The sequence below is a fragment of the Oncorhynchus mykiss genome, unplaced genomic scaffold (assembly GCF_013265735.2).
Source record: "Oncorhynchus mykiss isolate Arlee unplaced genomic scaffold, USDA_OmykA_1.1 un_scaffold_231, whole genome shotgun sequence".
NCBI classification, from domain to species: Eukaryota; Metazoa; Chordata; class Actinopteri; order Salmoniformes; family Salmonidae; genus Oncorhynchus; species Oncorhynchus mykiss.
In genome coordinates, this window is record NW_023493698.1 from 415,458 (window position 1) to 440,154 (window position 24,697).

The following is a 24,697-nucleotide window of genomic DNA, read 5'->3' on the forward strand; positions in this document are numbered from 1 at the left end:
AAGCCGCCCGAACAAGGATCAGTGATGGCTGGTAGGCCGGAGGAGCGCCGCCCGGACAAGGAGAAGTTGTGACACAGGTGGACTGTGGGGAGCTCCAGAGGGGATCTATCATACCAACTTCTAAACAGGTGGACTGGGAGGAACAAACTCCTAAACAGGTGGACTGGGAGGAGCCAACTCCTAAACAGGGGGACTGGGAGGAACCAACTCCTAAACAGGTGGACTGGGAGGAGCCAACTCCTAAACAGGGGGACCGGGAGGAACCAACTCCTAAACAGGAGGACTGGGAGGAGCCAACTCCTAAACAGGGGGACTGGGAGGAACAAACTCCTAAACAGGTGGACTGGGAGGAGCCAACTCCTAAACAGGGGGACTGGGAGGAACCAACTCCTAAACAGGAGGACTGGGAGGAGCCAACTCCTAAACAGGGGGACTGGGAGGAACCAACTCCTAAACAGGTGGACTGGGAGGAACAAACTCCTAAACAGGGGGACTGGGAGGAACAAACTCCTAAACAGGAGGACTGGGAGGAGCCAACTCCTAAACAGGAGGACTGGGAGGAACCAACTCCTAAACAGGAGGACTGGGAGGAGCCAACTCCTAAACAGGAGGACTGGGAGGAACCAACTCCTAAACAGGAGGACTGGGAGGAGCCAACTCCTAAACAGGAGGACTGGGAGGAACCAACTCCTAAACAGGAGGACTGGGAGGAACCAACTCCTAAACAGGAGGACTGGGAGGAACCAACTCCTAAACAGGTGGACTGTGGGGAGCTCCAGAGGGGATCTATCATACCAACTTCTAAACAGGTGGACTGGGAGGAACCAACTCCTAAACAGGTGGACTGGGAGGAACCAACTCCTAAACAGGGGGACTGGGAGGAACCAACTCCTAAACAGGTGGACTGGGAGGAACCAACTCCTAAACAGGAGGACTGGGAGGAACCAACTCCTAAACAGGAGGACTGGGAGGAACCAACTCCTAACCAGGAGGACTGGGAGGAGCCAACTCCTAAACAGGTGGACTGGGAGGAACCAACTCCTAAACAGGTGGACTGGGAGGAACCAACTCCTAAACAGGTGGACTGGGAGGAACCAACTCCTAAACAGGAGGACTGGGAGGAGCCAACTCCTAAACAGGTGGACTGGGAGGAGCTCCAGAGGGGATCTATCATACCAACTCCTAAACAGGAGGACTGGGAGGAGCCAACTCCTAAACAGGAGGACTGGGAGGAACCAACTCCTAAACAGGAGGACTGGGAGGAGCTCCAGAGGGGATCTATCATACCAACTCCTAAACAGGAGGACTGGGAGGAGCCATCTCCTAAACAGGTGGACTGGGAGGAGCCAACTCCTAAACAGGTGGACTGGGAGGAGCTCCAGAGGGGATCTATCATACCAACTCCTAAACAGGAGGACTGGGAGGAGCCAACTCCTAAACAGGTGGACTGGGAGGAGCTCCAGAGGGGATCTATCATACCAACTCCTAAACAGGAGGACTGGGAGGAGCTCCAGAGGGGATCTATCATACCAACTCCTAAACAGGAGGACTGGGAGGAGCTCCAGAGGGGATCTATCATACCAACTCCTAAACAGGAGGACTGGGAGGAGCTCCAGAGGGGATCTACATGTCCATCATAGAAGATTGAAGTTATCAGATCATTTTGAATATGAAGCATATTTTCCTCATATACTAATTCCAAACCCCTCACATTGGGAACCTCAGTTGGAGTCCGTGTCAGAAACTATACAGACTCTGATACGTAGGGAGGTGGCTTCCTTTTCACAATTCAGAAGCATTAAAAAAAAAATCAAGCTCTAGAAACATTCAACATCAATCAGAGTATAGTGATTAAACCAGCAGATAAGGGGGCTCAGATTGTTGTAATGGATAAAGTGAATATCTTCTTGAAGCCAATAGACAATAGGATCATATTAAACACTATGTTCCATTGTCCCACTGATATAAAATATAGGCCAGTTGCCATACGTTACTTCCCTCCAAGCCATTTCCAATAGACTTGATACTTCTTCCCCAGTGTTGAGACAGTGTTGAGACAGTGTTGAGACAGTGTTGAGACAGTGTTGAGACAATGCTGAGACAGTGCTGAGACAGTGCTGAGACAGTGTTGAGACAGTGTTGAGACAGTGCTGAGACAGTGTTGAGACAGTGTTGAGACAGTGCTGAGACAGTGTTGAGACAGTGTTGAGACAATGTTGAGACAGTGCTGAGACAGTGCTGAGACAGTGCTGTGACAGTGTTGAGACAGTGTTGAGACAGTGCTGTGACAGTGCTGAGACAGTGTTGAGACAGTGTTGAGACAGTGCTGTGACAGTGTTGAGACAGTGTTGAGACGGTGTTGAGACGGTGCTGAGACGTTGCTGAGACAGTGCTGAGACAGTGTTGAGACAGTGCTGAGACAGTGCTGAGACAGTGCTGAGACAGTGTTGAGACAGTGTTGAGACAGTGCTGAGCCAGTGTTGAGACAGTGCTGAGACAGTGCTGAGACAGTGTTGAGACAGTGTTGAGACAGTGCTGAGACAGTGTTGAGACAGTGTTGAGACAGTGTTGAGACAGTGCTGAGACAGTGTTGAGACAGTGCTGAGACAGTGTTGAGACAGTGCTGTGACAGTGTTGAGACAGTGTTGAGACAGTGCTGTGACAGTGTTGAGACAGTGCTGAGACAGTGTTGAGACAGTGCTGAGACAGTGTTGAGACAGTGCTGAGACAGTGTTGAGACAGTGCTGTGACAGTGTTGAGACAGTGTTGAGACAATGCTGTGACAGTGTTGAGACAGTGCTGAGACAGTGTTGAGACAGTGTTGAGACAGTGCTGTGACAGTGTTGAGACAGTGTTGAGACAGTGTTGAGACAGTGCTGAGACAGTGTTGAGACAGTGTTGAGACAGTGTTGAGACAGTGTTGTGAGAGTGCTGAGACAGTGTTGAGACAGTGCTGAGACAGTGTTGAGACAGTGCTGTGACAGTGTTGAGACAGTGCTGTGACAGTGTTGAGACAGTGTTGAGACAGTGTTGAGACAGTGTTGAGACAGTGCTGTGACAGTGTTGAGACAGTGCTGAGACAGTGTTGAGACAGTGCTGAGACAGTGTTGAGACAGTGCTGAGACAGTGTTGAGACAGTGCTGTGACAGTGTTGAGACAGTGTTGAGACAGTGCTGTGACAGTGTTGAGACAGTGCTGAGACAGTGTTGAGACAGTGTTGAGACAGTGCTGTGACAGTGTTGAGACAGTGTTGAGACAGTGTTGAGACAGTGCTGAGACAGTGTTGAGACAGTGTTGAGACAGTGTTGAGACAGTGTTGTGACAGTGCTGAGACAGTGTTGAGACAGTGCTGAGACAGTGTTGAGACAGTGCTGTGACAGTGTTGAGACAGTGCTGTGACAGTGTTGAGACAGTGTTGAGACAGTGTTGAGACAGTGCTGAGACAGTGTTGAGACAGTGTTGAGACAGTGCTGAGACAGTGCTGTGACAGTGTTGAGACAGTGTTGAGACAGTGTTGTGACAGTGTTGAGACAGTGCTGAGACAGTGTTGAGACAGTGCTGTGACAGTGTTGAGACAGCGTTGGGACAGCGTTGAGACAGTGCTGAGACAGCGTTGAGACAGCGTTGAGACAGCGCTGAGACAGCGCTGAGACAGTGTTGAGACAGTGCTGTGACAGTGTTGTGACAGTGTTGTGACAGTGTTGTGACAGTGTTGTGACAGTGTTGAGACAGTGTTGAGACAGTGCTGTGACAGTGCTGAGACAGTGTTGAGACAGTGTTGAGACAGTGCTGTGACAGTGCTGAGACAGTGTTGAGACAGTGTTGAGACAGTGTTGAGACAGTGTTGTGACAGTGCTGAGACAGTGTTGAGACAGTGCTGAGACAGTGTTGAGACAGTGCTGTGACAGTGTTGAGACAGTGCTGTGACAGTGTTGAGACAGTGTTGAGACAGTGTTGAGACAGTGCTGAGACAGTGTTGAGACAGTGTTGAGACAGTGCTGAGACAGTGCTGTGACAGTGTTGAGACAGTGTTGAGACAGTGTTGTGACAGTGTTGAGACAGTGCTGAGACAGTTTTGAGACAGCGCTGAGACAGTGTTGAGACAGTGCTGTGACAGTGCTGAGACAGTGTTGAGACAGTGTTGAGACAGTGTTGAGACAGGGCTGAGACAGTGCTGAGACAGTGTTGAGACAGTGTTGAGACAGGGCTGAGACAGTGCTGAGACAGTGCTGAGACAGTGTTGAGACAGTGTTGAGACAGTGTTGAGACAGTGTTGAGACAGTGTTGTGACAGTGTTGAGACAGTGTTCAGACAGTGTTCAGACAGTGCTGAGACAGTGCTGAGACAGTGTTGAGACAGTGCTGTGACAGTGCTGTGACAGTGCTGAGACAGTGCTGAGACAGTGTTGAGACAGTGTTGAGACAGTGTTGAGACAGTGTTGAGACAGTGCTGAGACAGTGCTGAGACAGTGCTGAGACAGTGCTGAGACAGTGTTGACCTTGCTATTTACCTGCTTCCCTGTAATACTCGGTTGGGTAAACACCCTGAGTTGTATAACAGACAGGCTTGGCTGAGTGCCCAGGGCTGAATAAACAACCAGAGAAGACTGGGTGAAGTGTAGATAAACCTGACAGGGGTGGAGACAGTAAAGCCTGTGTGGATACAACAGCCACAGTGTGATAAGTGGTAAACGGGTTGCTAAACAACCTGTGTGGGATGTATTGTTAATGGCTGGATATAGAGACACACTTGGATGCAACTGTAAAGGCTAGAAACCACTGAATGGACTCTTGTTGGATAACCCAGACTCACTTGGATGAAGCGGTACTGGGTGGAAAGCCCAGCCATAATCTCTGGGTGGAAAGCCCAGCCATAATCTCTGGGTGGAACTGTAAAGGCTAGAAACCACTGAATGGACTCTTGTTGGATAACCCAGACTCACTTGGATGAAGCAGTACTGGGTGGAAAGCCCAGCCATAATCTCTGGGTGGAAAGCCCAGCCATAATCTCTGGGTGGAAAGCCCAGCCATAATCTCTGGGTGGAAAGCCCAGCCATAATCTCTGGGTGGAAAGCCCAGCCATAATCTCTGGGTGGAAAGCCCAGCCATAATCTCTGGGTGGAAAGCCCAGCCATAATCTCTGGGTGGAAAGCCCAGCCATAATCTCTGGGTGGAAAGCCCAGCCATAATCTCTGGGTGGAAAGCCCAGCCATAATCTCTGGGTGGAACATGTGTGGTGGTAATGTTACTGCTGTTTGTAATCTATGTGAATAGAAAAGAACAAGTCTCTGAAATGACTGGTGATTCACTGCATTGCTGTCATGTCAAAGCAAGGATACATAATGGTATAATGAGACTTATACTGCCTGATATATTCATTTAGATGTGCAGGAGTTCAATGTTCATGTCCTCTATCTCTTTGCATATGGACCGGCCTGTATGAAGTGGTTGAGATGGGGTGGAGTTTCCATCTCCCATTGTCTCCTGATTGGTCCTGCTACATCTTTCACCATCCTGCTCCTGCAGAGCTCTTGCAGCGTAGGAAGGTGTCTTGGTACAAAGGTCACCTTTTCAACCTTGCTCATATAGTCCAGCAAACGTGCCATGGGGTTGAAGTGTATAGCTGTGTCAATCACATTGTTGACTGCTGCATCTTTTACAGGCACAAACCCGCACTCATCATAGGTTACCTTATCGGGTATTTCTCTCAGTCTAGCCATCAAGTAACCTTCTGGGACTGCTTCAATCACATTGTTGACTACTGCATCTTTTACAAGCACAAACCCACACTTATCATAGGTTACCTTATCGGGTATTTCTCTCAGTCTAGTAACCTTCTGGGACTGCTTAAATCACATCCTCTATCATCGCAACAGGTTCACCTCTGTCCCAGTCTACAAAGTCTGTGCATTTGTAATAGCCTCGGGTGACATACTGTATATAGCAAATGGGATGAGGCTATTGTCAGGGCTCTTCACCACACCTGAACACACACCTCCGGGCATGTCACCAAAGTAGGCCGCAATGGCAATAGCTCCTACAGTAACTTTGGGTCTATTTAGGGATGATATTAGCTGCTCTTCGGAGACGGAACCCCACCACTTCTAACCCAGCCATTCTAACAGTGGAAGCCACGATCTGTCCAATAGGGGCCAGTTGCCATATTCATTTCGGTAAGAGACACGGAGTGAATCGAATTGTCTTCTGTTTACATAGGCCATCGTCCAACCCCCGTAGCTATTTCGATATATGTGTGTAATTGGTAACATAGTTATTTTGATACAGCAATTATGAGTACTAGGGAATTGGAAGCATACCCCAAACAGCACACGGTCAATAACCACAGGGAAAGTGCCTCATGTTTCTAACTGTTGTTGCTAGTAGCTCCTCAGGATGATGCCGAGATGTAGCTCTCTGAACACCTTTCAGTCGCACCCCCTGTGCCTAACCGTAACCCACCGTGGAATGTCATTTGTCTGTGACACCTACTGCAACTGTCACGTTTACCAGCCACCTCTATGTCCTTAACTCAAGCCATTGTGCATTTCAGAATTGTAATGATGTCAGAGGACAGTGGTGTAGAAACTGACAACAGCGAGCTGAGCCCGGTAAGATACACACATGATTATATCATACGCTGTACACAACGTGTTCATAGACCATGCTAACCATAGTCATTTAACTTGTACTGATTCTGACCCTCATCTCCCCTCCACAGGCATCTACCAAAGTCACCCTGAACCATTCTGTAGGTACTCGGCTTGATTGAGACGGACTATGTTTCATGTCCTTTCATTCACTGTTGTAAAGTATACCAGTATACCATGTGTATGTGATATATACCATTCATAATAGACATTCAGGAGAGCGACTACATACTATCTTCTGACGACGAGGGACCTAGGAACCCTGTCTTGGAACAAGAGCGTCCACTGTTTCACCCAGAGGTCCTCAACCATGCACATTCAGGAGAACGACTACATACTATCTTCTGACGACGAGGGACCTAGGAACCCTGTCTTGGAACAAGAGCATCCGCTGTTTCACCCAGAGGTCCTCAACCATGCACATTCAGGAGAACGACTACATACTATCTTCTGACGACGAGGGACCTAGGAACCCTGTCTTGGAACAAGAGCGTCTGCTGGGTCACCCAGAGGTCCTCAACCATGCACATTCAGGAGAGCGACTACATACTATCTTCTGACGATGAGGTACCTAGGAACCCTGTCTTGGAACAAGAGCATCCGCTGTTTCACCCAGAGGTCCTCAACCATGCACATTCAGGAGAACGACTACATACTATCTTCTGACGACGAGGGACCTAGGAACCCTGTCTTGGAACAAGAGCGTCTGCTGGTGCACCCAGAGGTCCTCAACCATGCACAGCCTGAGCAGCCTCAACCTCACCCAGCATTATCTCCTCTGAACAATGCAGACAATGCCATGGTAGTGTGTACTTTATGGTAGTGTGCACTGATATGGTAGTGTGTACTGATATGGTAGTGTGATATGGTAGTGTATACTGATATGGTAGTGTGTACTGATATGGTAGTGTATACTGATATGGTAATGTTTTCTGATATGGTATTGTATACTGATATGGTAGTGTGTACTGATATGGTAGTGTGATATGGTAGTGTATACTGATATGGTACTGTGTACTGATATGGTAGTGTATACTGATATGTTAATGTTTTCTGATATGGTATTGTATACTGATATGGTAGTGTGATATGGTAGTGTATACTGATATGGTAGTGTGATATGGTAGTGTGTACTGATATGGTAGTGTGTACTGATATGGTAGTGTATACTGATATGGTAATGTTTTCTGATATGGTAGTGTGCACTGATATGGTAGTGTGTACTGATATGGTAGTGTGATATGGTAGTGTTTTCTGATATGGTAATGTATACTGATATGGTAGTGTGTACTGATATGGTAGTGTGTACTGATATGGTAGTGTACACTGATATGGTAGTGTGTACTGATATGGTAGTGTATACTGGTATGGTAGTGTGTACTGATATGGTAGTGTGATATGGTAGTGTATACTGATATGGTAGTGTGATATGGTAGTGTGTACTGATATGGTAGTGTGTACTGATATGGTAGTGTATACTGATATGGTAATGTTTTCTGATATGGTAGTGTGTACTGATATGGTAGTGTGATATGGTAGTGTTTACTGATATGGTAATGTATACTGATATGGTAGTGTGTACTGATATGGTAGTGTGTACTGATATGGTAGTGTATACTGATATGGTAGTGTACACTGATATGGTAGTGTGTACTGATATGGTAGTGTATACTGGTATGGTAGTGTGATATGGTAGTGTATACTGATATGGTAGTGTGTACTGATATGGTAGTGTATACTGATATGGTAATATTTTCTGATATGGTAGTGTATACTGATATGGTAGTGTATACTGATATGGTAGTGTGTACTGATATGGTAGTGTATACTGATATAGTAGTGTGTACTGATATGGTAGTGTACACTGATATGGTAGTGTGATATGGTAGTGTGTACTGATATGGTAGTGTGCACTGATATGGTAGTGTGTACTGATATGGTAGTGTGAAATGGTAGTGTGTACTGATATGGTAGTGTGATATGGTAGTGTTTACTGATATGGTAGTGTGTACTGATATGGTAGTGTATACTGCTATGGTAGTGTATACTGATATGGTAGTGTGATATGGTAGTGTATTGTGTACTGATATGGTAGTGTGTACTGATATGGTAGTGTGTACTGATATGGTAGTGTATACTAAAATGGTAGTGTGTACTGATATGGTAGTGTGTACTGATATGGTAGTGTGTACTGATATGGTAGTGTATACTGATATGGTAGTGTGTACTGATATGGTAGTGTGTACTGATATGGTAGTGTGTACTGATATGGTAGTGTGATATGGTAGTGTATACTGATATGGTAGTGTATACTGATATGGTAGTGTGATATGGTAGTGTACACTGATATGGTAGTGTGTACTGATATGGTAGTGTGTACTGATATGGTAGTGTGATATGGTAGTGTATACTGATATGGTAGTGTATACTGATATGGTAGTGTGATATGGTAGTGTATACTGATATGGTAGTGTGTACTGATATGGTAGTGTGTACTGATATGGTAGTGTGATATGGTAGTGTATACTGATATGGTAGTGTATACTGATATGGTAGTGTGATATGGTAGTGTATACTGATATGGTAGTGTGATATGGTAGTGTGATATGGTAGTGTGATATGGTAGTGTATTGTGTACTGATATGGTAGTGTGTACTGATATGGTAATGTATACTGATATGGTAGTGTGATATGGTAGTGTATACTGTGATTACAAGTAAGTAAGTATTGTACATGATTAACACGACACTCAACATAGAGTACACAATTTACTACTATTGCCACGGTTACACGTCGATACATGTCCTCTATGATATTATTCAACTTGGAATGTGATGTTAAAATATGAAACTATTTGTGAATAGATGAAATGTAATTTCAGCTTCTTAAATGAGAGAACGGTTTGTCATGGAGAAACTCTGCTCACTCACAGGCCCCGCCCAAGTGAACAGACATTGGTTATAAACTCTGCTCACTCAGAGGCCCCGCCCAAGTGAACAGACATTGGTTATAAACTATGAAACACGCCCTTCTCTCTCCTACTATATAAGCCCTGATATGAAAATGTAACCTCCTGTTCCAAGGAGAAGAGGACGGTGGTCTCCACTTGAAAAGGACAAGATCAACAACAGAACTAAGCCAACCTCAGTGTGAGCTCTGGTTGAACGACAAGAACCTACCGAAATTAACATTTCATTTCAACATGAAGATGATGATCAACACACCGAAAGGATGAATTTCGACTATACCAGCCAGAATATAGCATGAGCTTAAAGTATGGCAACTTGCTGTGAACTTTGAACTCTTATTCACTAAAGAAGTGATACCTCCTAGCTGTTGCGTTAGCAACCACAGCTGTAAACGTGGGCTGGGAAAGGACGGACAAAGGACCCGTTCTACCACACGACGACGGTTCTACCAAGTATACGTTCTACCACCAGACATTCTTCAAAGGACAAACTGGCCTTCCACCTACGACCAACCGATCGAAGCGCAGCTCAGAGTAAATATTTATTGCATTTTCCTTTTCCAAATGGGCGGTTATTTAGAATACATAAGATACTGTATTTACGATAGAATAGCTGCCTAATGCATTCAAATGGCAATGGTTTGATTGGATGACAAATGGCCAATGAGTTTAATGTATTAAATATAGATATAGGCATCATCTTTGATGAAGGTTATATGTAACTAAAATCCAATAAATATGCTACTTCTGACATCGTTATCTAAAATGTATTTTGACTTAGTGATTAATGACATGGTTTCTTCTTTGAGGGATTTTCATGCCATAATGTGTCCAGGCATTTAAAGCAGAAATCTCTGATTGGTACATGATGCATTTGTGGACTTTTAAATGAATGATATATATTGTAGCCATTGATTCTTGAAGAATATAACTCACCCCATCCCTCGGCTGTTTACCCCCAAAGAATGGCAGGGTGGCGCCTTTGTTATTGATTGCCCCTTTAATGTAACAGATCATTAAAAACAGCTGAAGTATTGTCCATTAATAAGTTGCAATGTTACTGTTACATGATTAACACGACACTCAACATAGAGTACACAATTTTACTACCAATAATAATGACAGTATTCACAACAACAAAACTATGTACAATGCAATGATCTTAGATGAAGGAGAACAGTAAAAATCATATTTTCAAAACAGGTGTGAGGTTAGTGGTAGAAACATTCAGGTCCAGTCAGTCAAAGTGGGTTTAAATATAACAATATTCTATTAACCTGGCATATTGAGCATTTAGAAGAAAATATGCATTAAGGCTTGTCACGGCACAGACAACATGAGGGAGACAGACAACATGAGGGAGACAGACAACATGAGGGAGACAGACAACATGAGGGAGACAGACAACATGAGGGAGACAGACAACATGAGGGAGACAGACAACATGAGGGAGACAGACAACATGAGGGAGACAGACAACATGAGGGAGACAGACAACATGAGGGAGACAGACAACATGAGGGAGACAGACAACATGAGGGAGACAGACAACATGAGGGAGACAGACAACATGAGGGAGACAGACAACATGAGGGAGACAGACAACATGAGAGAGACAGACAACATGAGGGAGACAGACAACATGTTGGAGACAGACAACATGAGGGAGACAGACAACATGAGGGAGACAGACAACATGAGGGAGACAGACAACATGAGGGAGAAAGACAACATGAGGGAGAAAGACAACATGAGGGAGACAGACAACATGAGGGAGACAGACAACATGAGGGAGACAGACAACATGAGGGAGACAGACAACATGAGGGAGACAGACAACATGAGGGAGACAGACAACTGAATAGAGGACAGTCAAGTGTGCTTGATCTTAGATGAAGGAGAACAGTAAAAATCATATTTTCAAAACAGGTGTGAGGTTAGTGGTAGAAACATTCAGGTCCAGTCAGTCAAAGTGGGTTTAAATATAACAACATAATGATGTTGTGCAAACAATCTAGTTAAATAAAGAGACACACGACTCATCTGACTGTCAACTTTCATCTTTTCAGAGAAAGAAAATGCAGCGACAAAACCAAAGAGGAATAACGGAGACCTTTTTCCGCGGGGAGCATCAGAGTATAGAAACCTTGAAAATGGAGACCCCACTAAGTTGTAGACGTCTTATTTCAAAAGACATTCCACTGTACCCCAAAGCTGACAGAGCGGAATTTCACGTGGACACAGTCTGTCATGTAACCACTCCAACAGGCCTGACAGGAATCATGGATCTGAGTGGATTTACAGCAGGGCAAACAGGGGGTTTCACATGGTGGGCTCTTCACATTACAGAAGGGGAAATTGAGGCAGCAGAGAATCGCTTCATTGAAAAGGAACAGCTTTCCTTTGACCCAACAACGGGTGAAGAACAAAGACACAATCCATTCCTGAAGGAATTCACCACCTCCCCTGTCTTCCAAAAGGGATCTCGGTACGGGAACTTTAAGTTTACCTTCCCCTTGGAGGATCTCATGCAGATGTACACAGAGCAGATCTGTGAGGGAGAGAAGCCTGTCCTGAGAGTCTATGAAACTGTGGTTTACAAGCAGGAGATCATGTACGTTGTGGTTGTCCACGGTCCAGATGTGACAGAGTTTGATGAGTACCCACTTCTTGCTGATGAGAATGATAAGGCAATATGCATTTATAAAGATGGTCAAATTGTCTGGCGTGCAGAAGCAATATGTGAAACCCATACAAAGAAGCTGATCATCAACAGAGAGAGTGGAACAGTTGAAACAGAAGAACTTGGACGTGGTTTTGAGTATTTCATGTGGGACAATGTGACCCTGGCATTCCATCTGCCAGCTGACCGCACCCTCCAAGTTGAAGAGGGAGTATTAAAGGAGAGACTCCATGCATGTGAGGGTATCAGACCTTTTCTCCAGGGTGAGTTTTTAACACTAGAGGAAGCAGAAGAAGTAGTCAATGCCATAAAGAACTCTATATAGGGACAGTGCTAGTGACAGTGCTATATGGGGACAGTGCTATATAGGGACAGTGCTATATGGGGAAAGTGCTATATGGGGACAGTGCTATATGGGGACAGTGCTATATGGGGACAGTGCTATATGGGGACAGTGCTATATGGGGACAGTGCTATATGAGGACAGTGCTATATTGGGACAGTGCTATATAGGGACAGTGCTAGTGACAGTGCTATATGGGGACAGTGCTAGTGACAGTGCTATATGGGGACAGTGCTCGTGACAGTGCTATAGGGGGACAGTGCTCGTGACAGTGCTATATGGGGACAGTGCTCTTGACAGTGCTATATGGTGACAGTGTTAGTGACAATGCTATATAGTTACAGTGCTAGTGACAGTGCTATATAGTTACAGTGCTAGTGACAGTGCTATATAGGGACAGTGCGATATAGGGACAGTGCTATATGGGGACAGTGCTCGTGACAGTGCTGTATAGGGACAGTGCTAGTGACAGTGCTATATAGTTACAGTGCTAGTGACAGTGCTATATAGCTACAGTGCTATATAGTTACAGTGCTAGTGACAGTGCTATATAGTTACAGTGCTAGTGACAGTGCTATATAGGGACAGTGCTATATAGGGACAGTGCTATATGGGGACAGTGCTCGTGACAGTGCAGTATAGGGACAGTGCTAGTGACAGTGCTATATAGTTACAGTGCTAGTGACAATGCTATAGAGTTACAGTGCTATATAGTTACAGTGCTAGTGACAGTGCTATAGAGTTACAGTGCTAGTGACAGTGCTATATAGTTACAGTGCTAGTGACAGTGATATATAGGGACAGTGCTATATAGGGACAGTGCTATATAGGGACGGACAGTGCTATATAGGGACAGTGCTAGTGACAGTGCTATATAGGGACAGTGCTATATAGGGACAGTGCCAGTGACAGTGCTATATAGTTACAGTGCTATATGGGGACAGTGCTATATAGTTACAGTGCTAGTGACAGTGCTATATAGTTACAGTGCTAGTGACAGTGCTATATAGTTACAGTGCTATATGGGGACAGTGCTATATAGTTACAGTGCTAGTGACAGTGCTATATAGTTACAGTGCTAGTGACAGTGCTATATAGTTACAGTGCTAGTGACAGTGCTAAATAGGGACAGTGCTAGTGACAGTGCTATATAGTTACAGTGCTAGTGACAGTGCTATATAGGGAAAGTGCCAGGGACAGTGCTATATAGTTACAGTGCTAGTGACAGCGCTATATAGGGACAGTGCTAGTGACAGTGCTATATAGGGATAGTGCTATATAGGGACGGACAGTGCTATATAGGGACAGTGCTAGTGACAGTGCTATATAGGGACAGTGCTATATAGGGACAGTGCCAGTGACAGTGCTATATAGTTACAGTGCTATATGGGGACAGTGCTATATAGTTACAGTGCTAGTGACAGTGCTATATAGTTACAGTGCTAGTGACAGTGCTATATAGTTACAGTGCTAGTGACAGTGCTAAATAGGGACAGTGCTAGTGACAGTGCTATATAGTTACAGTGCTAGTGACAGTGCTATATAGGGAAAGTGCCAGGGACAGTGCTATATAGTTACAGTGCTAGTGACAGCGCTATATAGGGACAGTGCTAGTGACAGTGCTATATAGGGATAGTGCTAGTGACAGCGCTATATAGGGACAGTGCTAGTGACAGTGCTATATAGGGATAGTGCTAGTGACAGTGCGATATAGGGACAGTGCTAGGGACAGTTCTAGGGACAGTGCTAGTGACAGTGCTAGGGGCAGTTCTAGGGACAGTGCTAGGGGCAGTTCTAGGGACAGTTCTAGGGACAGTTCTAGGGACAGTGCTAGGGGCAGTTCTAGGGACAGTGCTAGGGACAGTGCTAGGGGCAGTTCTAGGGACAGTGCTAGGGACAGTTCTACGGACAGTTATAGGGACAGTGCTAGGGACAGTGCTACGGACAGTTCTAGGGACAGTTCTAGGGACAGTGCTAGGGACAGTGCTAGGGACAGTTCTAGGGACAGTTCTAGGGACAGTGCTAGGGGTAGTGCTAGGGGCAGTTCTAGGGACAGTGCTAGGGACAGTTCTACGGACAGTTATAGGGATAGTTCTAGGGACAGTTCTAGGGACAGTTCTAGGGACAGTGCTAGGGACAGTGCTACGGACAGTTCTAGGGACAGTTCTAGGGACAGTTCTAGGGACAGTGCTAGGGACAGTGCTAGGGACAGTTCTAGGGACAGTTCTAGGGACAGTGCTAGGGACAGTTCTAGGGACAGTGCTAGGGGCAGTTCTAGGGACAGTGCTAAAGACAGTTCTAGGGACAGTGCTAGGGGCAGTTCTAGGGAGAGTGCGAGGGACAGTTCTAGGGACAGTGCTAGGGGCAGTTCTAGGGACAGTGCTAGGGGCAGTTCTAGGGACATTGCTAAAGACAGTTCTAGGGACAGTGCTAGTGCTGTTCTCTGGCAAAACACTCTTTCTAGTTGAGAATGAGATGTATGTAAAGGGGCTCATTCACCCAACCCTGATAATGCTAGATAACAGAATTGCCTGGACAAAACTGTGCTACATTATAAACATTATAAACATGTAATTCCCTTTCTTGTTGTTTGCTGATGTCTAATATATCTAATGCAAAACATGCAGTGTACAAATATATGCGTTAATGAATTGCCCATTCCATTCCATATACTTTAGTCTTAAACTCTGTAATGATTTGCATAGCAGAAGACTGGGCTAGATTGACCTTGGTTTCCCACCTTTTATTTATATATTAGTGAATAATACACAGAATGGGGCAAACTGGTCCAGTTATGACGAATACCTCCTTTGTGTCGTATGTTAATGTTTAATGTATTCAAATAAAACATGTTCATCACCCATTGACTATTTTAGATTGTTGTTTTATAGACATGACCATTTTTTCCTGAACAGAAAAACAGATACGTTCAAATGTTTATTCACATATTCTTCACTGGTGGTTCTAGACCGTTTCAACTGGGGGGGCCAAGCTGGGGCCAGTTGTACTGTTAGAGGGGCCAGTTACGTTAGATGTTATTGTTGTCATATCGTAATAATTATTTCATACTCCACATTTAAGGGGGCCACAAGGGGGTCCAAAATTGTTGTCAATTAGGCACATTTGGGCAGTCTTGATACAAAATTTGAAACAGAAATGCAATGGTTCATTGGATCAGTCTGAAACTTTGAACATACACTTCTGCCATCTAGTTGCCAACATCAAAATTACACCTGGGCTGGAATAATACATCATGAACTCTCTCTTGCATTTCACAGATGATGGTACAACATTTTTTTTTTTTTAAACAGTTGATCTAATGTGTTATATTCTCCTATATTCCTTTCACATTTCCACAAACTTCAAAGTGTTTTCTTACCAATAATATGCATATCGTTGCTTCAGGGCCTGAGCTACAGGCAGTTAGATTTGGGTATGTCATTTTAGGCGAAAAGGGGCCGATACTTAAGAGGCTTTAACCATTATTCCACTTTTCATGTAGACTCATTTTGTCCTGCTAATAGCATAACCACTGATCAAGCAACATTATGGACTAAACTATTTAACTTAATTAAACATTGTATTCTGGTGTGTTTAAGTAGGATTCCTTATTCCGGGACGGATGGAAGTTATCTAAAATATGTAAGTTGAAGGAGCCATGGGAGAATGCGTTTACATTTTTATTAAATATCTGGGATTAAATTACGGATTTCTTACACTGAGAAATGTAAGACATTTGCGGCAGAGGGAAAAAGTAATACATTGGATAATAATGTTAGCGGGTTAATTGTATCTAAGGGTAGCATTGGATAATAATGTTATCAGGTTAATTGTATCTAAGGGTAGCATGTTCATTTAAGTAAACATATACATAGACGTTGTTTAAAACTTATGATTAATGATTTGAGGTAAAGGGGAATTATCAGTAGGTTTAGTTTATAGTTCACTTTTGAGTTTCTGAATCGAAGTAGCATAGTGAATGCTAGTTAGGCGTGTTGTGATTGTAATTGTAATTTTTTTGATTTTAAGGATAAAGGGTTCTTTAATATGTCTAATGTAGTTTGGAACATGACTATAAAAGGGTGGTATGACCTATTGACCTTATCATGGCTATCTTTTGGGGTCTGATCAGCCTCAGGGGAGAGCCATTTGTATAATGAATTTGTGTTCATTTGGGTTACTAGTTTTAAGGTAAATTAATTATAATGGAGTTTGATGAGAAAGTGTTTCAGGATTCTGTTTTACAATATTAGCAGTGAAGTTTTCGAATTGGCTATTATTGATTTGGTATTACAACAGAAAAGAATCCTATTTATCATTGAGAATAAATAGGGGGAGATAAAACATGGTCCTTTGAGGTTTGGACAGGACACCGTATTAAGCCAATAGGGCAAGAAATTACATAGAAAAATAAGTTTCAGTTCTTAGGGGTGATAAATTACTGTAGATAAGGTATTCCACACACTATGCAACATATATTAAATTCATGTTATTGTCAGATAGAATACTAAGGATCTCTGAAGGAAAGAGCTTATTAGTGTGGGAAGGACTTTGATATGGTTAGGATTTGTTTTGGCTCTGTTTGACTATTAGGAGTTTTTTAAATATTACTAAATTTAACAGGAATATATGACATCTGTGATGATTTAGAATTATTGTAAGGATTAAGACAGATTGATTAAGGAAATGTAAGGACTTTAGAGATTGCCACTTATAGACATGTTTTTTCTAAAATCAATGATTTTAGATAAAGTCAAACAGTGAGACGCTTAGCACAAATACTTATCAAACTAGATAAGACATTTGCCAGATAATTGATACAGGATTGATATGAATGGATGCCCAAGGGAGAATTGGACATACATGATAATGTAAGAATATAAGGATAATTTACTAATCCTACCTAAGTCATTATTTAGGGTAGATAAGGTTGTTACCTGGGCAGAGCCAGGTATCAAAAGGGGGATGGGTAAGTTAGTGGCCCATTGGATAATAAACTAACAATAAAAAAAATAAACAAATGTTTAGCTAACAAATAGGCCTAGAAGTTAAAGATATAATCAGATAAAACATATTAGAAACTGTTTGTTAACCAAGCCTGTATGTCCAGGATTTTATGCATTACAGGTGAACTACAGGTGAAGTCACTCAATCCAGTCCCAGAGGCTTGTTGGGGGGACCATACCAAGGACTCCTGGTGACAGCTAGCTGAAAGAGCTACCCGGATTCATATCACACGGCGGGAGGGTAAGACACAGTGACACTGTCGAACAATAAACAGTGTTTGAGAGGAGAACTGGAATTAGCAGAATTCCGGGGGCCATCGCTCGAATGAAGAAAATCCTTCCTGTCTTTTCACCCCTGTTTTTGTTCATAGAAGTGAAGGTGTGTCTGGCTCTTGCTAGTGATGTGTTCTCGGGGAGAGGGTGGTGCTTCACATGGAAGCTGTTCGTCTGAGCTGTCTTATCGTGGGTGCCATATTCCTGATACAGCACGTCCTACCTGAGTATGCGGAGAGTGGTAATTTGACCCATTTAGACTATGAGGATTTTGTTCCAAAACAAGCATAAGAGATCCCTAGATCTGGGTAGACAGGAAGTTAGAGTAGAGGTTGGGAAGGATCTCTCAATGGAGTTTTATGTAGACCAAATGGGGTCCCTAAATACATGGCAGCCTAGGACTCTGAGACATTATGTTATATATCGGTGCAGGTCCCCATATTGATCATGGACACAGGTCATAGCTCATATGGAGAGAGAGGGCTATATGAATCCACTCACCAGTATGGAAGGAGGTGGAGTATAGTGAAGGTGAGAGTTTTTGATTGTAATCAGGAGAGAGGGATGTATTGCATAAAGATACACCTAACCCTTTAAACAGTAATGAAAGAGGATCTAGGGTTGTGGTATGATGGATATGACCAGTTTTTGGTCGACACCCTAGTACGGTTCCGGGTAGAGGAGGTTAGTCCAGTATGGTAAAGCTGTTCACGAAAGCAGGAATGCCAGATAATGACAGTTGCATTGATTTGCACTATTTATATCCACAGGTTCCTCCCTTTACAGTGACCGGAGGAGATTATTACCGTTTGGCCCGGTACAGTACTCTTGGGAAATGATGTCAGGGTATACATTGATAACATTGGGGTTTCCACGGGGGGTGCCAGATGAGTTGAAAGCAAGATATCAGATCCTAGGAGGATTAGAGTTAAAACCTGTTAAGGATATGGCAGACATACGCCCCCTTTGGAGAGATTGGGTACCCCTAGTAAACTGGAAAAAAAATATGTCAAAAATTGCTAATATATGCATATAATAATTATTATTGGATAGCAAACACTCTAAAGCTTCTAAAACCGTTGGAATTATGTCTGTAAGTATAGCAGAACTCACAGGGCATGCATTCTTCCAAACTAGTTTTGTGGTCATGAAAGTTGGAGCAACTTTGATGTCATCGCCCCCACCCTTCCCAACCACTTATGGATCTGGGGACACTTTCTATCTCTTCCGCTAGATGTCCTCTTTCATTAGAGCTTTGAATTGTTCAAATCCCGCGAGAATTGACCCTATGGGAGTGAAATTAGTGCGTGCCACGAGAGAATAGGCTGTGCGTATGGGCGGGAATTGGTCCCAGCCATTCCTTTGTTCCAGCACTCAAGAGAAGGGCAGACGATGGCCGATTGAATTGAAGTTTGTTTTGCGTGTCTAAAACATCATAAAGCTTGCTTCTGCACTTAGTTTGACCTGTTTAGTCGACATATAATGTGTAATTTTGAAGTTTTGATGCGCAACTTTTCCGGACCAGAGGACGTTTTGGGTGCATTTCAGCTGATGTTATTAGCAGTAGCTAATACAAAGACGCAAGACTTGAAACCAAACGATGTATTGGGTAAGTATGAAGCCTTCCAGAACATTCTGAACGAAGACCATCGAAGGTAAGGGAATATTTATGCTTAAATCTGTGTTTCTGTTGACTCCAACATTACGTGGAAATGTAGCTTGGAACTGAGCGCTGTCTCAGCATATGGAATAGTGTGCGATTTCTGTAACGTTAAAAATAAATCTAACACAGCGGTTGCATAAAGAAGCAGTGTATCTTTCTAACTATATGTAGAACATGTATATTTAGTCAAAGTTTATGATGTCTATTTACGTTATCTTGCCGCGCTACATAGATTTCCTGCGGGCATTTTTGAGTAATTTCTGAAGGTGAACTCACTGTAAATGGACATTTATGGATATAAATGGCATATTATTGAAAAAAAAAAATATGTACTGTGTAATATGTCATATTACTGTCATCTGATGAAGATTTTCAAAAGGTTAGTGAGCGATTTATTTTTTAATCCTGCGTTTGTTGATTGCATGTTTTGGCTATTGAAATGAGCTGTGTCTGGTGGTGGTTTTACATATATATGTGCTATGTTTTCGCCGTAAAACATTTTAGAAATCTGACTTGCTGGCTAGATGAACAAGGTGTTTATCTTTCATTTGAGCTATTGGACTTGTTAATGTGTGGAGGTTAAATATTTTTAAGAATATTTTTGCGTTCCATGCGCCACCGTTTTAGCTGAACGTGGGAGGGTTGATCCCCAATTGGGAACCAGTATCGTAGACAGGTTAAGCATTTCCGGGTGGTCTACTGTCAATAAGAACGTGGACTGGATTAATTATATGTATTATAATCAACAGCGTTTTACCAATTGTACCAGAGATAAAGAAAGATGCTATTAAAGGTTTGGCAGAACAGACTGAAACAACCAGCCTGATGGCTTGGCAGAATTGAATTGCATTAGATATGTTATTGGCTGAAAAGGGTATGCATGATTTTCGGGACCATGTGTTGTACTTACATCCCAAATGACACAGCTCCGGACGAATCAGTGACCGAAGTCTCAGCTGGTTTGACCACCCTGGCTCACGGTTTGGCAGAAAACTCTGGGGTGTATACTTATCTGACTAATTGGTTTGATAGTATGTTTGGCAAATGGAAAAATGTTATGATCACTGTATTATGGGTTACCTTCATCTGTGTAACTGTTTTAGTTTTATGTGGCTGTTGTCTAATTCCCTGTGTACGAGGCCTTATTTCCAGGACTCTGGAGAAATCGATGACACAACAGATGGTGAGGTACGAGCCGATTCCAAGTTCTGACCCGTGGAGTGCTGAATGCATGTCTACAGAACAAGTGGACGAATCTGGATCCTTCATTTGCGGGGAATTTATATTTGATGAGACCATTTTTTATGTTTAGGGAGGTTAGGTTGTATCTTGTTTCATTATTATACTGTTTTTTTTATGAAGATTGTAACGAAAATCCTGATAAGAAGAGTTATGATTCTGATGTTGTCCTAAAAACAGTCTGTGTGAATGCAAGTAGTGGGTTATGTTTAGGTGATGTTTTGATGACAATAAATATTTCTAATAAAAATAGTAGCATGCTTTTTAATATTGTAATATAACTACATGTGTGATTGGATGTATAATATTTAATCATAGGGTGGATATGTTAAGGGAATTTTTATCAATAATGACTAATTATGTATACATTTCAATCAGGACTGACTAATCAGAATACTATTATGTTACTGTATATGTACTAATCAGAATACTATTATGTTACTGTATATGTACTAATCAGAATACTATTATGTTACTGTATATGTACTAATCAGAATACTATTATGTTACTGTATATGCACTAATCAGAATACTATTATGTTACTGTATATGTACTAATCAGAATACTATAATGTTACTGTATATGTACTAATCAGAATACTATTATGTTACTGTATATGTACTAATCAGAATACTATTATGTTACTGTATATGTACTAATCAGAATACTATTATGTTACTGTATATGTACTAATCAGAATACTATTATGTTACTGTATGTGTACTAATCAGAATACTATTATGTTACTGTGTCTGTACTAATCAGAATACTATTATGTTACTGTATATGTACTATTCAGAATACTATTATGTTACTGTATATGTACTAATCAGAATACTATTATGTTACTGTATGTGTACTAATCAGAATACTATTATGATACTGTATATGTACTAATCAGAATACTATTATGTTACTGTATATGTACTAATCAGAATACTATTATAATACTGTATATGTACTAATCAGAATACTATTATGTTACTGTATATGTACTAATCAGAATACTATTATGTTACTGTATATGTACTAATCAGAATACTATTATGTTACTGTATGTGTACTAATCAGAATACTATTATGTTACTGTATCTGTACTAATCAGAATACTATTATGTTACTGTATATGTACTAATCAGAATACTATTATGTTACTGTATATGTACTAATCAGAATACTATTATGTTACTGTATATGTACTAATCAGAATACTATTATGTTACTGTATATGTACTAATCAGAATACTATTATGTTACTGTATATGTACTAATCAGAATACTATTATGTTACTGTATATGTACTAATCAGAATACTATTATGTTACTGTATATGTACTAATCAGAATACTATTATGTTACTGTATATGTACTAATCAGAATACTATTATGTTACTGTATATGTACTAATCAGAATACTATTTTGTTACTGTATATGTATGAATTTTCTTTTTAATCCTAGTGCTGAATATAATGTGTGTAAATATAATCAAGAATTAGAACAATGACTGTCTGTTCTTGGTAGAAATGAATGAACTATATCGCCAGTCTGGCTAGAATGCTTATCTTCACAAGCATGTCCTTGGCTTGGTCGTATTTTAATAGGGTGAGACGATGTGAGACCCATACAGCCTTAGTACTAGAACGGAGATGGCACGGGTTGGTACTGAAACTAATGACCTCATTTTAAGTGTATAACCTGTGGTAAAATGTGTAAGGAGCAGTACTATCGTGAATAAAATCTGCTGTTTGACTTTGAGACTGGGCTCTGTCCATTTTATACAAATAAGGGTCATACAAATCCTTATGAATTGACAGAGTGTTTAATTTTAATTGGGTATTAAAACAGAGGAATATAATTCCTGCAACATTTGGTCCTTCGAACCTGGATCTAAATATCTGTCCCTGCCATCTGGAGGTCGTACGCCGGAAAAATCGTGCACGAGCGGGTCTGGTCCCGTTATTTAAGACCTGGCCTCTGAATTGAGGGTAAAGACCAAGCCGGTGTACACCCCAGACCGACAGGGAAGGTGACTAGATCCAACGAACAGTGCTTTTCCCAGTCGGCGGCAGGTCAGTAGCCTTTATTCTCGAATTTGGGAGGAATTATTTGGGATATTTTTGATTGAATGTTCTAAAGGAATTTGGATTTAATCAATGATAGGTGCTTGAATATTCTGAACAAATACACTGGGTTTCTACTTTGTGTTTTAACCAAAATCGATAGGAAGGAAGAAACGGGAGAGACTCGTGGTAAGGTGCACTACCATACATAAACTAGAGCTTAATAAATCCTGGTTTTGCAAGCCGGAAGGTTATTAAGGAGAGATATAGTACGCATTGGGGAATTAGGACGCTTGTTCCGTACAAATAGGATAGCCATTCATTCAAAAAACATACCTAAATAAAGTTTTAACCTGAGTAGTCTATCTGTAAATGGGAAGTAGTCTGACTATCAAGAAGTAGCAGATAGATATATTAAAACAGTGTATAAAGTGCTGATCCAATGAGGTGTGGTGGTAGACCCATGGATCCTAACAGTGTATAAAGTGCTGATCCAATGAGGTTGTAGACCCATGAATCCTAACAGTGTATCAAGTGCTGATCCAATGAGGTTGTAGACATCTTAGTTCCAACATCTTTTTAGCTGCTGTCAAACCTGACATGAAAGGTATTTTCTGTAATGATAGTGGTGAATGATCATTAAGTGATAACAGTTTGGGGGAACAAGGTGTGATGACATCCACTACAGCAGATAAGACAGAGGGAACCGCTTTCCAAAACATGTCCCCTGGTCACTCCCAGTACATATGATTAAAGGAGCCCAAGGCACCTTGATTACATAGATCACACAGAGGAGAGGTTATGGTTTTCATTAAATTATGTTTTCTAGGTGGAAGGTGAACCCTGTTTCATGAGATTATAATGTATCAGCTGGTGATTAGGATTGTTAGATGAACCCACTAAGTTCCTGATGAACTCAACTGGTTGAGCCTCTTCAGCAGCTAGTTCCATGGACACAGTGATTTCAATGTCCTTCACCAAGGTCAGATGACTTTCAGTCAACAGTCTCTTTGGTGTATCTTCACTCCGTAGCCCACATTCTAGTCTGTCTCTTATGATGTCATTTAGAACACCATTCAACTCACAGTGTTCTGATAGTTTCTTTAATGTAGCAGCAAACATTGGTACTGATTCTCCCTCTTCCTGATGTGTCCTGTGGAACCTGAACCTTTCAGCATTAACTAGTGGTTCTGCTGAACAATGTCCTTTAAGTATCTTCACAACATCCCCATACGTCTTATTACCTGTTCTGTCTGGATGTAACAGGCTGCCTAGTAAATTTCATGTCTTTGGCCCCATTACACTAAAACATGTAGGCACAGTGTTGTCATCATCAATGTAATTTACAATAACAAAATATTCAAACCTTTCTGTATATGAGGTCCACTGTTCAATACTTTCATCAAACTGTCCAATGTTTCCAACAATTCCAGACATTTTTCATTTCTCAATAGGCTCATGATTGTCACTCACTTCAATATTGTCCTCAACCACATCAATATTTTCCTCAGTCACATGATCTTCATTCACTTCACTCATTGACGTTTCCTCCTCAAGTTCGCTCATTTAGCAGTTTTTATTTCCAAAGTTCGTCTTCACAGTTGAATAAATGTCCCTTCCTTTAATCAATATATATTCCTCCTTTTTTAACTTATTTGGGGTAGGGGGCAGTATTTTCACCTCCGGATGAAAAGCGTGCCCAGAGTAAACTGCCTGGAATATTTATGATGTAATTTTGTATTTCTGTTGACTCCAACATGGAGGAGAAATGCTGTTTATATCTGAGCGCCGTCTCAGATTATTGTATGGTTTGC

The 24,697-nt window shown here is 42.1% G+C and overlaps 1 protein-coding gene across 1 annotated transcript in view; it reads right to left on the reverse strand.

Annotated features, from left to right (window-relative positions):
- LOC110513573 (NLR family CARD domain-containing protein 3-like) overlaps positions 1 to 24,697 on the reverse strand; it is a 291,508-nt gene that overhangs the window by 248,446 nt on the left and 18,365 nt on the right. The window lies entirely within an intron of this gene.